Source organism: Lissotriton helveticus, chromosome 8, assembly GCF_964261635.1.
Source record: "Lissotriton helveticus chromosome 8, aLisHel1.1, whole genome shotgun sequence".
NCBI classification, from domain to species: Eukaryota; Metazoa; Chordata; class Amphibia; order Caudata; family Salamandridae; genus Lissotriton; species Lissotriton helveticus.
Window position 1 is genome coordinate 1,703,950,069 of NC_136069.1, and position 12,918 is coordinate 1,703,962,986.

Consider the following 12,918-nt stretch of genomic DNA (forward strand, 5'->3'; position numbering starts at 1 on the left):
TCTACTCCTCCTCCTGAGCCAGTTAGAACTAGTTTGCCTGTCTGAGGTGGGTTAGCGGTTTAGTTGTCTGGTACCCAGCAATCCCAGATTTGGAGGGACCTTCTAGAAGCTTCCAGCCTTTCTGGTATAGGGAGAGCAGTAGAGATGTGATGTGCAGAGACAGAGCTGGGACAGGAATGTGAGGGGACCTGCTGCCAGGGGATACCGCCACTTGGGCCTGTGTGCTGGGCCCTGCACCCATCTAGGACCCCCCTACTGTCCCCAGGGCTTGTGAAACCCCACTTCAGGAGTTTAGGCTGCTGTGTAGGAGGAGGGCCACTCTGCAGTGGGGATGGTGAAAGCCTACCAGCCTGCTTTGATGATGCCCCCACTACCTGCTGACCTGGCCCAATAGTGCCTACTGCTCTGTCCCCGGGCCCCTGAAGAAGGAGGGCCCTTCTAGGTCCCTGGAGCTGCCGGGACCCTGTGCTGCGCAAAGAAGCGCCCAGAAGGGAAGGAGCATCTGGGACCCCCCCTAGGAGGTGAGGAGTATTACCCTAGGGCTTGCTGCTGGGACTGTCCGCCCCCCTTTCGCTGTGCTCCTGGAGGTGCGGGGCCTGGAGGAGGCACTGTGTGCCAAGTGCTATAATCCTGGAAGCGCTGTGCTGGAGAAGCCCTGGGTAGTCCTGAAGTACCTGAACTGTACTGCCTGGTGTGTGTGCCTGCAAAGCACCGCTTCAACCAAGCGCTGGACTGTTGGAAGGGCTGCCTGGCCCTGGATAAGTGCTGCCTGCCAAGCGCTGTGATCTAGAAGCGCTGTATGAGGAGCTGGGCTGAGGAAAAGCGCTGCGTGGTGGCTAGCGCTGCGCAGCTGGAAGAGGCTGCTTTTGTGTTCCTAAGCGCTATCACGCCAGATCCTACCGCCCCTCAGCCTTGTAAATAGGGCTGGAGCCTAACTGGTGTGTCTGTGGGTACTGCGCGGATGCTTCACACATGTCCTCTGAAGTTTGGCCTGCCCGCTCTGCTCCATGCGACCCCCTGTAGAATTGGCAACCCCATTTCTATTAGTGTCTTTTAACATTTCTGATAAAATAATTAACTGATACAAGAAAAGACTACAATACTCCTTAATATCTTGTACAAATACAAAACAAACAAAACAAGACATGGAAATAGAGATAAGTTGCTTGAGCTGACATTATTCCCACCTTGCCAACTACATCAAACACAAATAAAGATAAGTCCTGAAAAAGTTGAAGGACTCGGGAAAGACTTTGATTCGACATTAGAACGGTCAAATATGTTTAACTCAATGCACATTCACCACTGCAGCAATCAGGAGGCGTGAGTTGTATGTGGTGAGAAGCTTAGAGAAGTGTGAGACAAGTGAGCACTTATCTTGATGTCCCCAGTGCCTACACAGGCTTCCTTGTTTCATAGTTCCAGGGTGCTTGCGTTGTATTCAGTGTTGTTTTTTCAAGACGGGGAACCTTTTTAACAAAAAGCTGTCCTTCAAGGCTGTATCCTCTTCCTATGTGTGCTGCAGAATGGCAGCACACATGCACAGATGGAATAACGAGGAGCTATAAAGATATTTCTCCTCATCACACCGGCCTCAGGGAGTCTCTGTAGATATGAGGTTGCTCTAAAATCCGCGGTGGGTTCACAGGAATGCAGAAGACCCACCCACGAAACGCATTCCAGATGCAAAGTAACACAAGGTAGCACTTTGTGGTCTGTTGCATTATTTTCTTCTCTGTAAAAACCACACAGGATTTTGTGTCAGGTCTGCATTAAAAGAGTAATGTAAACCTGATGCAAAATCTCTGGATGTAAACTCCACACTTGGGCCCAGCTTGATAGAGATATGGTATATTGATCTGTAAATATTAATAAACAACAAAGCATTTGTGTTTTTAGGAGCCTGTGCCCCTTACACCGCTCAACCATATACCGGACACAAAGTAACACAAGGAAACTCAGGGGCATATGTGCAAGCCCCAGTGACGTTTCAATGACGTTGTGATGGCGATAGGGGCCTCGCCTTATTTACAAGGCAGCGTTAAGCCACTTGACCACTACCACGCTGATGACAGAACCGCTCCGTCATCAGCTGCGGTAGTGCTGTGCTGATGACGGAGCGGTTCCGTCATGGCCCGCCCGACGTGTCTGCGCGTTGCTGATTTCGTGCCTGCGCGGCGCGTTCTATTGAGCGGGCGGGGCCATGACGGAACTGCGCCGTCATGAGCACAGCTCAACCGTGGCTGGTGACGGAGCGGTTCCGTCACCAGCATGGGCGTGCAACGCGGCCCCCCCGCCCCCTTAGCGCTGCAGCGGAATAGCCGCCGCTACGAAGGTGTTAGCGTGGCTTAACACTGTCTTGTAAATAAGGCACCCTTTCAAGCTGTATTTAGCATGAAAGCGGAGGGAAATGGCAGTTATGGTGGGCATTTCACTACAACACCCATTGATTTTGACGATGTCCCCTATTTACAAGGGTGGTGTAAATAGGAGGCAGCGCCAAAATTAAGACCAAGGAAACCTAGGGGCATATTACCAACGTTAAGTGATATTTATCGCTAACGATGCTTAGCAACGATTTTTTAACGCTAAGCATCGTCAGAAATTATCGCAGATAAACCTTGCTATTATCAAGGTTTATCGCAAATGCGATGAAAAAACGTCCGCAATGCATGAATATCGCTGAAAAGTCAGCGATATTCATGCATTACCGAGCTAATGCTCTTAGCCATGTTATCCACCTCCCATTGGATAACATGGCTAAGAACTGCTCAGGGAAGGTGTTCGTTTTTGGAGATATTCGCGCTTAGCGCGAATATCTCCAAAAGTTGGTAATAGGAGATAGCGATGTTAGCGACTGTTTCCAGTCGCTAACATCTTGGCACGCCCACTTTGCATGTCATTAGTGATAAATATCACTGACATGCAAAGTGGGGCCCAAGATGGTCTCTATCTCCTACTAGCTGTCGCTAACTGGTGTTAACGACAGATAGGTAATAGGGAGATAATTTTATCTCCGCTTTCTTGGCTTTTAAAGCCAAAAAAGCGGAGATAAACCCCCTTGATAATATGCCCCCTAGTCTTAAACAGCCAAAACGAGGAGAAATACTGTATTTCTCCTCATTTTCGCTGTTTCCATGTATGCTGCCTGGTGCAGAACACATAGAAACAGCAAATTGCCCATGAGTTAGCTCAGATCACTTCTCCTCACCACAAGGAATGTACCCCTGATGTACCACTGCTTTATTCTGATGGTTGCTATGTATTGTCAAAATGTCACCAAATGAACTGTCTGTAACTTATCCACATGATTCATCTTTCAGCGCTGATTCTTGTTTGTTAAATAAAAAGAATCATTAAAAAAAAATTGCATATGACTGTTTTTGTGCAGGAAGGTTCACCGTCCCGCACATAAACAGCCATTTTAAAAAAATGGCTTTTTGCAACTTAGATGTGTGCTGCATTAAGCAGGACATCAGAAGGTACAAATTGCAATTTAAGATTGTTTATGTGCAGGAAGGCACACCTTCCTGCACATAAACAATCTTCCCCCCAATGCAGCCTCCCTTGCATTATGGTGCAAGGGTGCCTGCATAGGCACTAGGCAGCTGAACTCAGCGCCAGCATTAGGGGAAAAGCAGGGGTGCTTAGTAAACGCCGCAAATACGTGAGTATTTGATAAGTGTCGTTTCAGACCCTGTGGCTTTTTTTTAGCAAATATATGTGAGAATTCAGCTTTAAAGTGTGCTTTTTTAATCCAATTTCCCTCACTTTGCTCAGTCGCTACATCTCATGTGCCCCACCCCTTTCAAAGCTCTGCAGCTGCCACTGCTTAAGGAGCCAAGGGGCATATTAACAAGCGGCAGCGAAAATTATCGCTGACCGCTGTTAGCGGTAAAAAATATATCGCCGGCGGGGGCGTGGCTTGCGCTCCGTACAAGATGGCGGCATAGCTGCGGAGCTCCGTCGGCGACCTCCGCTCCAGAAAGCTTTTTAGAGGCATTTTCGGGCGTTTCACACACCACGGGCTAATTTTGGGCATCTGAACATTAGGTGAGCCTAGCGCTGTGCCTTTGGAGACTTTTTGACCTTCCGGCTCCGTTCGTTCTTTTTCGCGCCATTCCAGCTTGAGGAGCGATGCTGTGTGATATACTTTCTTTTTCCTCATAAATGACTTTAATTACCTATTTTGACGCAATGGCACCCTGGAGTCTTGACTCTTTGTTTCTTTCAAATGCCTTGTAGTGACCTCCCTGGGCATTTCCCTCCTCATAAGCGCTTCTCTGATGCAGTGTCATATCAGTGCAACAACTCTTCATTTCCTTTGAATGCCTTTCAATGAAACTTATGTCCTTTGCTATCTTCAGAATTGCCTGTTTATTACAGCGACGCTCCAGAGTTTCAATCCTTAACTACTTCTTATGCCTTTCAACGAACTTTATGTGTTTTGCGCACTTTCTCAATGCGCTTCCTTCTCACTACCTGACACTATTTTCTGGCGCTGGGTTGCAGTTCATATCTAGTTATTGAGAGCCTTTTTTACGATATATTGCTGCATATTTATGGGGAAATTGTGGAACCTTAAGCTTTCTACTCCTGTTAAACCTACTATTGGTTCTGATTCTGTCCCCAATTCTCAAGAAATGGAGGACGTTCACCCACAGAAATTGGATTGCTCTTCGGGAACAACTTCTAAAATGCAGCCTTCAAGTAAACTTCCCACAACGACAGCGTCCATCAAGCTCTTGAAGAAAGACCCTCCATCTTAAGGCTCCTCTTCAGCCTCGTCATCCATGGATTTAATTCTAGAGGAAATACGTGCCCTTAAACAGTTCATGGAGGAAACCACTAAGACCTTACAATTTCTGCATAACAAATGGTCTACACTGGAATCTGGTATTCTTCTTGTGGAACAATCAACTGATTTTCTTCAGTCCTCCTGTTCTCGTATACCTTCTTTCGAGGCAGATATATTGCAGCTCAAGAGACAAGCAGAAGATTTGGAAAATCGTAATTGCAGAAACAACCTCCGCCTTTATGGACTTCCAGAATTTTTGGAGGGATCAAATCCGACTGCCTTTTTTCAATCTTTTCTTCCACAAATTTTGGACTTACCTGCCTCCTCCTCTTTCAACATTCAAAGAGCCCATAGACTTGTCTCAAAAACGTCTAACAAACCTTGAGGTGTCATTATGCGGTTTCTACAGTACACTGACCTCTTACAAGTTTTATCAGCTGCCAAATCAAAGAAGCAGTTTATTTGGGAAGGTCATCGTTTATTTCTCTTGCAAGATGTAGCTAAAGCAACAGCTGATCGTCGGAAAAAGTTTTTGGATATGCGCCCACAGCTACGTGCTCTTAATGCAAGGTTTGGTTTACTCCACCCATGTCTCTTCAAGGTTACTTACAAGGACAAAACTCCTACTTTTGAAGACCCAGCGGCCCTACAAGAGTTCCTTTGCCATCATGGAGCAGATGTTATGGACACCTCAATAGTTCCTTCATTTACTCTGTTTGTTTGCTTTTATTGATTGCTGATATGTTTTCCCTTGGTTGTGATGTGTATTATATTCTATGCTTTATTTTCCTTCCCCATGTTTCCATTCCACTCTTATTGCTTTTTCTCTCTCCTTTTATAGGTACTGTGCTCCTTCAATTCCTCTCGATGTGCCCCATTTGCTATGTGATGTTCTATCATTCGTGTAGCGGTTGTTCTTCTTAAAGAATCCCATCTCTCAGAGACTGAAGCTTTGAAACTCAAACGTTGTTGGGTGGGACATGTATTTATCTCTCCCGCTGCGGGTAAGAAAAATGGAGTTGTGATTTTGTGCCCTAAAAAGTTAAATGTTTCTACAGTTTCTCATGAATGCGATGTCGATGGTCATTGGGTGATTGTTAAATTGCCTTTAGATAAGATTCCTATTGTTAAATTCAATCTTTATGCTCCTGCTGGTGTTAACAAATCCTTCTGGCCTTCCATTTCTGATAAGTTGGTTACGCTTAATGATAAGTATATTATTTTTGGTGCTAATTGCAATCACATTTTTTACCCTATCCTAGGCAGACATTCCAAAGTTAAATTCTCACCATATAGAATTCACTACTTCTATTCATCAAAATGCACTAGTAGACATCTGGAGATTATGCCATCCCGACCTTAGAGAACATAGTTTTTACTCTCCTTCCCATCACTCACAATCCTGCATTGATTATATTTTCCTTAGCAAATCTTTAGCTTAACATACTATCCACTCTGACATTGGTTCCATTTTAATTTCTGATCATGCCCCTGTTCATGTTGATATTGATCTCATTCCCTTTTCCCCCCATTCAGGCAGATGGAGATTCAATAATTCCTTACTCCTTGACCCCGTTGTTTGTACAGCATTCAATGCTTTTGCCACTGAATTCCTTCTGATTAATCATACCCCTGATTCCAATTTTGTTATGGTATGGGACTCTCTTAAAGCAGCTTCTAGAGGTTTTATCATCAATTTTGTCTCACAGAAGAAAAGGCTCATGGAAGCTCAATCTACTCAACTCCTTACTAAAATCAAACAACTTGAACATACTCCGCCAACACAACGGACCCCAACGAAGCAGCTTGCAACTTCACACAGTGGCTGACCGCCTGCGCCGACGACCTTGCGCCACTAAAGAACCCTCCCAGCAGACCCAGAAGCAAGAAGGCATCCTGGTTCACAGACGACCTCAAGGACTCCAAGAAGACCTGCCGCACCCTCGAGAAAGCCTGGCTCCTCGACCGGACCACCGACAACATGACCGCCCTCAAAGACGCTACCCGCAAGCACCACCAGCTCATCCGCACCACCAAGAAGAAATCCCTGAAGGAACGACTGGACAACAATGCCCACGACAGCAAAGAGCTCTTCACTATCGTCAAGGAGTTCTCCAACCCCAGCACCGGCACCAATGACATCACTCCTTCACAAGACCTCCGCTACTCCCTCGCCTCGTTCTTCCACCGCAAGATCACTGACATCCACAACAACTTCGGCGCCCCACCCACGCACCCAACCATCGAACCAACGCCCCCCACTGCCACCCTTCAAACCTGGACCACGGTGACCACCGAAGACACAGCCCGCACGATGAACACCATCCACTCCGGATCACCGACCGACCCCTGCCCACACCACGTCTTCAACAAGGCCGACTCCACCATCGCACACCAACTCCGGAACATCATCAACGCCTCCTTCAACACCGCCACCTTCCCGGAGAGCTGGAAGCACGCCGAGATCAGCGCCCTCCTGAAAAAACCTACAGCGGACCCCACCGATCCCAAAAACTTCCGCCCCATCACGCTCCTCCCTTTTCCTGCTAAAGTCATCGAGAAGATCGTCAACAGACAGCTGACCGCCTTCCTCGAGACGAACGGATCCCTCGACCCCTCGCAGTCCGGCTTCGGAGCCAACCACAGCACCGAGACCGCCCTCATCGCAGCCACCGACGACATCCGGACCCTGCTCGACAAGGGGGAAACAGTTGCCCTCATCCTCCTGGACCTCTCCGCTGCGTTCGACACGGTCTGCCACCGCACCCTAGTCCAGCGCCTCAGCAACATCGGTATCCAAGAGAAGGCACTGGAGTGGATCATCTCGTTCCTCGCCGGAAGAACACAAAGATTCCGCCTCCCCCCGTTTCGCTCCGAGGCCACCGAAGTCATCTACGGCGTCCCGCAAGGATCTTCACTCAGCCCCACCCTCTTCAACATCTACATGAAACCTCTCGCAGCCATCGCACGCCAGCACAACCTCAACATCATCTCTTACGCCGACGACACCCAGCTGACCCTCTCCCTCATCAGAGACCCCGACACCGCCAGAACCTGCCTAGACAAAGGGATGAAAGACGTCGCCGAGTGGATGAAGGACAGCCGCCTGAAACTGAACTCGGACAAGACGGAAGTCCTCATCCTGGGATCTTCGCCCTCCGCCTGAGACGACTCCTGGTGGCCCCCAGCTCTGAGCACCGCACCCAAGCCAACCGACCACGCACGCAACCTGGGCTTCATCCTGGACCCCTCCCTCTCGATGACCAGACAAGTCAACGCCGTCTCCTCATCGTGCTTCAACACCCTGCGTATGCTTCGCAAGATCTTCCGCTGGATCCCGACCGAGACCAGGAATACTGTCACCCAGGCACTCGTCACCAGCCGACTGGACAACGGAAACGCCCTCTACGCCGGAACCACAGCCAAGCTACAGAAAAGACTCCAGCGCATCCAGGACGCCTCCGCCCGACTCATCCTGGATGTGCCCCGACGCAGCCACATCTCCAGCCACCTAAGGAACCTGCACTGGCTCCCCGTTGACAAGAGGATCACGTTCCGGCTCCTCACCCACGCACACAAGTCTCTCCACGACCTGGGCCCCAAGTACCTCAACGACCGCCTGACCTTCTACACGCCCACCCGCCAGCTACGGTCCACCAGCCTCGCCCTCGCAGCCGTACCACGCATCCGAAGAGCCACCGCCGGAGGAAGATCCTTCTCTTACCTGGCTGCCAAGACTTGGAACTCCCTCCCCATCCACCTTCGGCTGACCCAGGACCATCTCGCCTTCAGGAAACAACTCAAGACCTGGCTGTTCGAGCAGTAGCATACCACTCCCCCAAAGCGCCTTGAGACCCTCCCGGGTGAGTAGTGCGCTATACAAATGGCATGATTGATTGATTGATATTATTCCTCCAATACTGAATCCTCTCTTAAAAACCTCATTGAGGCCAAATTTACTTTTAATAAATTAACCACAAATGCTGCGTCCAATTTTTTATTAAAAAGTAATTCCCGTTATTTTGGGGGTCAAAATAAAAAGGGGAAACTACTAGCTAATTACTTGAAAATACGGAAAGAACGAACGGAAATTGAATCCATTAAGAATTCTTCTGGTGCCTCTTTATTCAAAGATAAATAATTCTTAAAGGAGTTTGTCACTTTTTACAAAGCACTTTACACTCCGGAAACCATTCGTACTTCAGCTGACCTTCTTTCCTATTTTCGATCTATTCCTTCACCTCCTTCTGATCACGTTGATTTTGGTGCTCTCGATTCTGATATTTATCTCTCAGAAATCTCTAATGCCGTCTCAGTGTTACGACATGGGAAAGCCCCTGGCCCTGATGGTTTCACCATTGAATTTTATAATCATTTCGCTTCACTTCTTTTTCCAAAGCTTTTACTCTTGTTTCAATCTTTTCTTGACAAAAGTTCTTCAAGTGGCACGTTTCAGAAAGCCTTGATTTGTTTAATTCCTATAGATGATAAGGACCATTCTTTATGCAAGATCTACCGCCCTATTTCCTTGGTTAATACTGACTATAATATTCTTGCCAAGATTTTAGCTCCTAGAATGGATCCCCTTTTACCTAATTTAATTGGCCCTGAAAAATCAGGTTTTGTTAAAGGACACCTCTCTTCTGATAATTTGCGTGTTTTTTTCCATATTCTAAGTAAGGCGCCCTCACTAAACCATCCTCTGGCCGCTATTTCTCTGGATGCTGAGAAAGCATTTGACAGGATTAGTTGGGACTTCATGTTCCACGCTCTCAAATGGGCAGGTTTTCTACCCAAATTTATTTCTGTTATCTCCTTACTGTATTCTGGACCTCAGGCGTAAATAGTTGTTAATGGTATAGTTTCAGATTATTTTGCACTTCAAAGAGGTGTTCGACAAGGTTGTCCACTATCTCCTCTATTATTTGTTTTAGCCCTTGAAACTTTTCTCACCAAGATTCGACAGGACGATACAATTTCCGGTTTTCATTTTGGTTCCCAGCAAGTTAAACTTTCGGTTTATGCCCATTACATTCTTCTCTATTGTTCTGATCCGTACTCCTCTCTTACTTCCTTCCTTCAACAGGTTTCTTCCTTTTCCGATGTTTCTGGTTACCGTCTTAATGTCGACAAATGTGAAATGTTGCCTCTAAATCCTCTCTGTCAAAAACATCTCTTTGATCATTCTGGTTTTTCATGGCAACCATCTAAGATCAAATACTTAGGCGTTTGGTTTGCTCCCCTCTTGTCTGATACTCTTAAACTAAACTTTGATTATGTTACTAAAAAATTGAATGCTGCCATTACTCAATGGAATCCTCTCTTTTTATCTTGGTGGGGACGTCTCAACTCCATTAAAATGATGTTATCGCCTCTTATACTTTACACCATCTCCATGATTCCTATTCCTATGCCTGCTTATTATTTTAAGAAGATTGATTCTACTTTACTTAAATTTTTATGGAACGGTAAACGCTCTTGTATTGTTCTTGCTTCCTTGTGGAAAGATAAATCAAATGCTGGAATCCGGTTCCCCGATTTTAATGCTTATCACTGTGCCTTTTCCCTGAAACAGACATCCCGTTGGCTCTCACCTGCTTCCCCTTTTTATCCTCTTTGGCTAAAAATAGAATCTTCCTTTATTGCTCCCTTTGATTTCCATGACATTCTATCTTTTACATCCATTTTGACTTGTTTCCGCAATCCTATTATTTCCCACTCTCGTAAACTCCTCATCCCTTTTTTGTCCTCTTCTGATCTTCTCTCTCTTCGACGCACGACAAGCCTATTTGGTATAATAATCATCTCAAGATTCATAATCGTTCTTTTTTCTGGAAGACTTGGTATTCTAAAGGCCTGCGATGGATTTCTCAACTCCTCTCTCACAATCAACCTCCATCCTTTCTCGAACTCCAGTCTCAGTTCTCTTTGCCTTCTTCTTCCCATTCACAGTATAATTTGCTTTGTCCCATTCTTATTCAATACCTTCAGTCCCTTCCTAACAATACTGTTATCCCTAATATATATCAACCTATCTCCTCTATATTAGACGATTCTCCTTCCGCTTCATTTCTCTATAAATCTTTTCAACTTTCAATAGACAGGCCCACAACTAAGATTGAACTGGCCTGGGAAACAGACCTCTCACAAGAATGGTCAGTCCCCTTTTGGGATAAGATTTGGTCCAAGCTTCATAAAACCTCTAATACCACCCAAACCCTTTTTTTCACTTATAATCGAAGTTTGTTTACTCCATCGGTTTTATCGACTTTTTCATCAGACACTCTCTCTACTTGTTGGTCTTGCTCCTGTCCTAATGCAGATTTAAAACACATGTTATTTGAATGTCCCTCCTACTCCAGTTTTGGAAATTGGTTTGGTCTCAAATTCAAAAGATTTTTCAGATTCAAATTCCCTTTTCCATTACTCACATTTGTCTAGGTTCTCTTTCTCCTATTTATCCTCAATCTTCTCAACATTACATACTCATTGACCTTTTGATAGCTATTGCCTTTCACCTTATCACCTTAAACTACTAACGTTACATTTCGCTCTTGGTGGAATGCGGTTTGTTTTCATCACCGACTTGATACTAATTATGTTTCTCCCATTTCCCTGGTAATCAAAAGAGATCTCCTTTGGCTCCCTTTGGTAAATTATTTATCCTCACTCGCTCCCTCGACCACCACCTCCCACACGAGATCAGTTGAAGTACGAAAACCACCTTGATTCTCCCAATGCCTTTTAGCAATTTTTGTAACAGATTGTTATTTACTGTTGCTCGAACATATTCTATAATTTTTTCCGTTTTTTCAATATTGTCATGCTTACGTTGTTTTTTCCATATGCATAGTTTTGATTGCATTTCTCATTTATTCTTATATGCTTTGTAATTCCTTATTATTTTATCTTTTTATTGTATAACCTGTATGGTTTCACTATCTTACCTGTTTCTTCATTTTCTGATTCTGTTCTTTTGTTCTTCAATAAACTCAAACTTAAAAAAATATATATATCGCCGGCTATCCCTGGCGACAATCGCCATGGTAGCGCAGTATTATCTACACTGAGCACCGTGGTGATAAACAAAAACAGGAATAGCAGGAATATCGCTGTTTTACATTGAATAACCCTGGATTTCCAGTCATATTCTATGAAAAACTGCGATAATCTTGGTGATAGTGATTGTGGTTGCAGTCTCATAATCCACCTCCCAATACAGGTATGCCTAAGTTTGAAAATGAGAAGACTTTCAAAAGCAGCGTTAACCGTGGTTAGCGCAGCTATTTTTAGCTCTAAGTGGGTTGGCGTGAAGCTTGATAATAGGAGAAATGTCGCTTAGCGCTAAGGGGCGAGGGGGGCGCGCGGCGCTCAGACGCTTGTGACGGAACCGCTCGGTCACGCCCCTCGGGTGGGCTGTGCTTGTGACAGAGCGGTTCCATCATGGCCCCACCTGCTTAATAGAACGCGCCGTGCAGGTGCGAAATCAGCGCCGCGTTTCCGTCACAAGCGTGGGAGGAATTAAAAATCAAGTTTACCTTTCACTCAAAACAATAAGCATCTTCTCTGTTTCCTATCAAAGTAGATATAGTACAAAAGATCAAAGCCAAAATAAACTGCTTTCCCTCCAACACTATTTAAGATAAGACATAGCAAAAGGTCTAAGGACTGCAGATTAGTTACTCAGTTTGCGGGTATTTTCACCTTGGCAGCTGCATTACCAAGTGATAACAATAAGAGGTCGTAAAATGTGCGCATACTTTGTAGAGCTTAAATGGAAAGAAAAGCAGAGGAAAATCTGCAAAGGAAGAAACTCTCAGATGGGGCCGCTCTGTGGAGACAAGTGAGAGGTGTCAGCACCAGGGTTAAGATCCTTACACCATTGCAGACGCCTACACAAGAACCACCTTAGAAAGGGTAGAAAAAGGGGGTTCTGTGGCACGACAAGTCAAAAATGTAATACAGGTGTAATGCTCACCTAGAGTTTACGTTTACCGCTGCAGGTGTGTGAGCACTTTTTTTGAGACCACAGTGAAAGCCAATATTGTTAGTTACGAAGTCTGGCTGTAGATGTGATACTGCCCTGACAAGTAATACGCACCAGGCGTTAGGCAAACTCA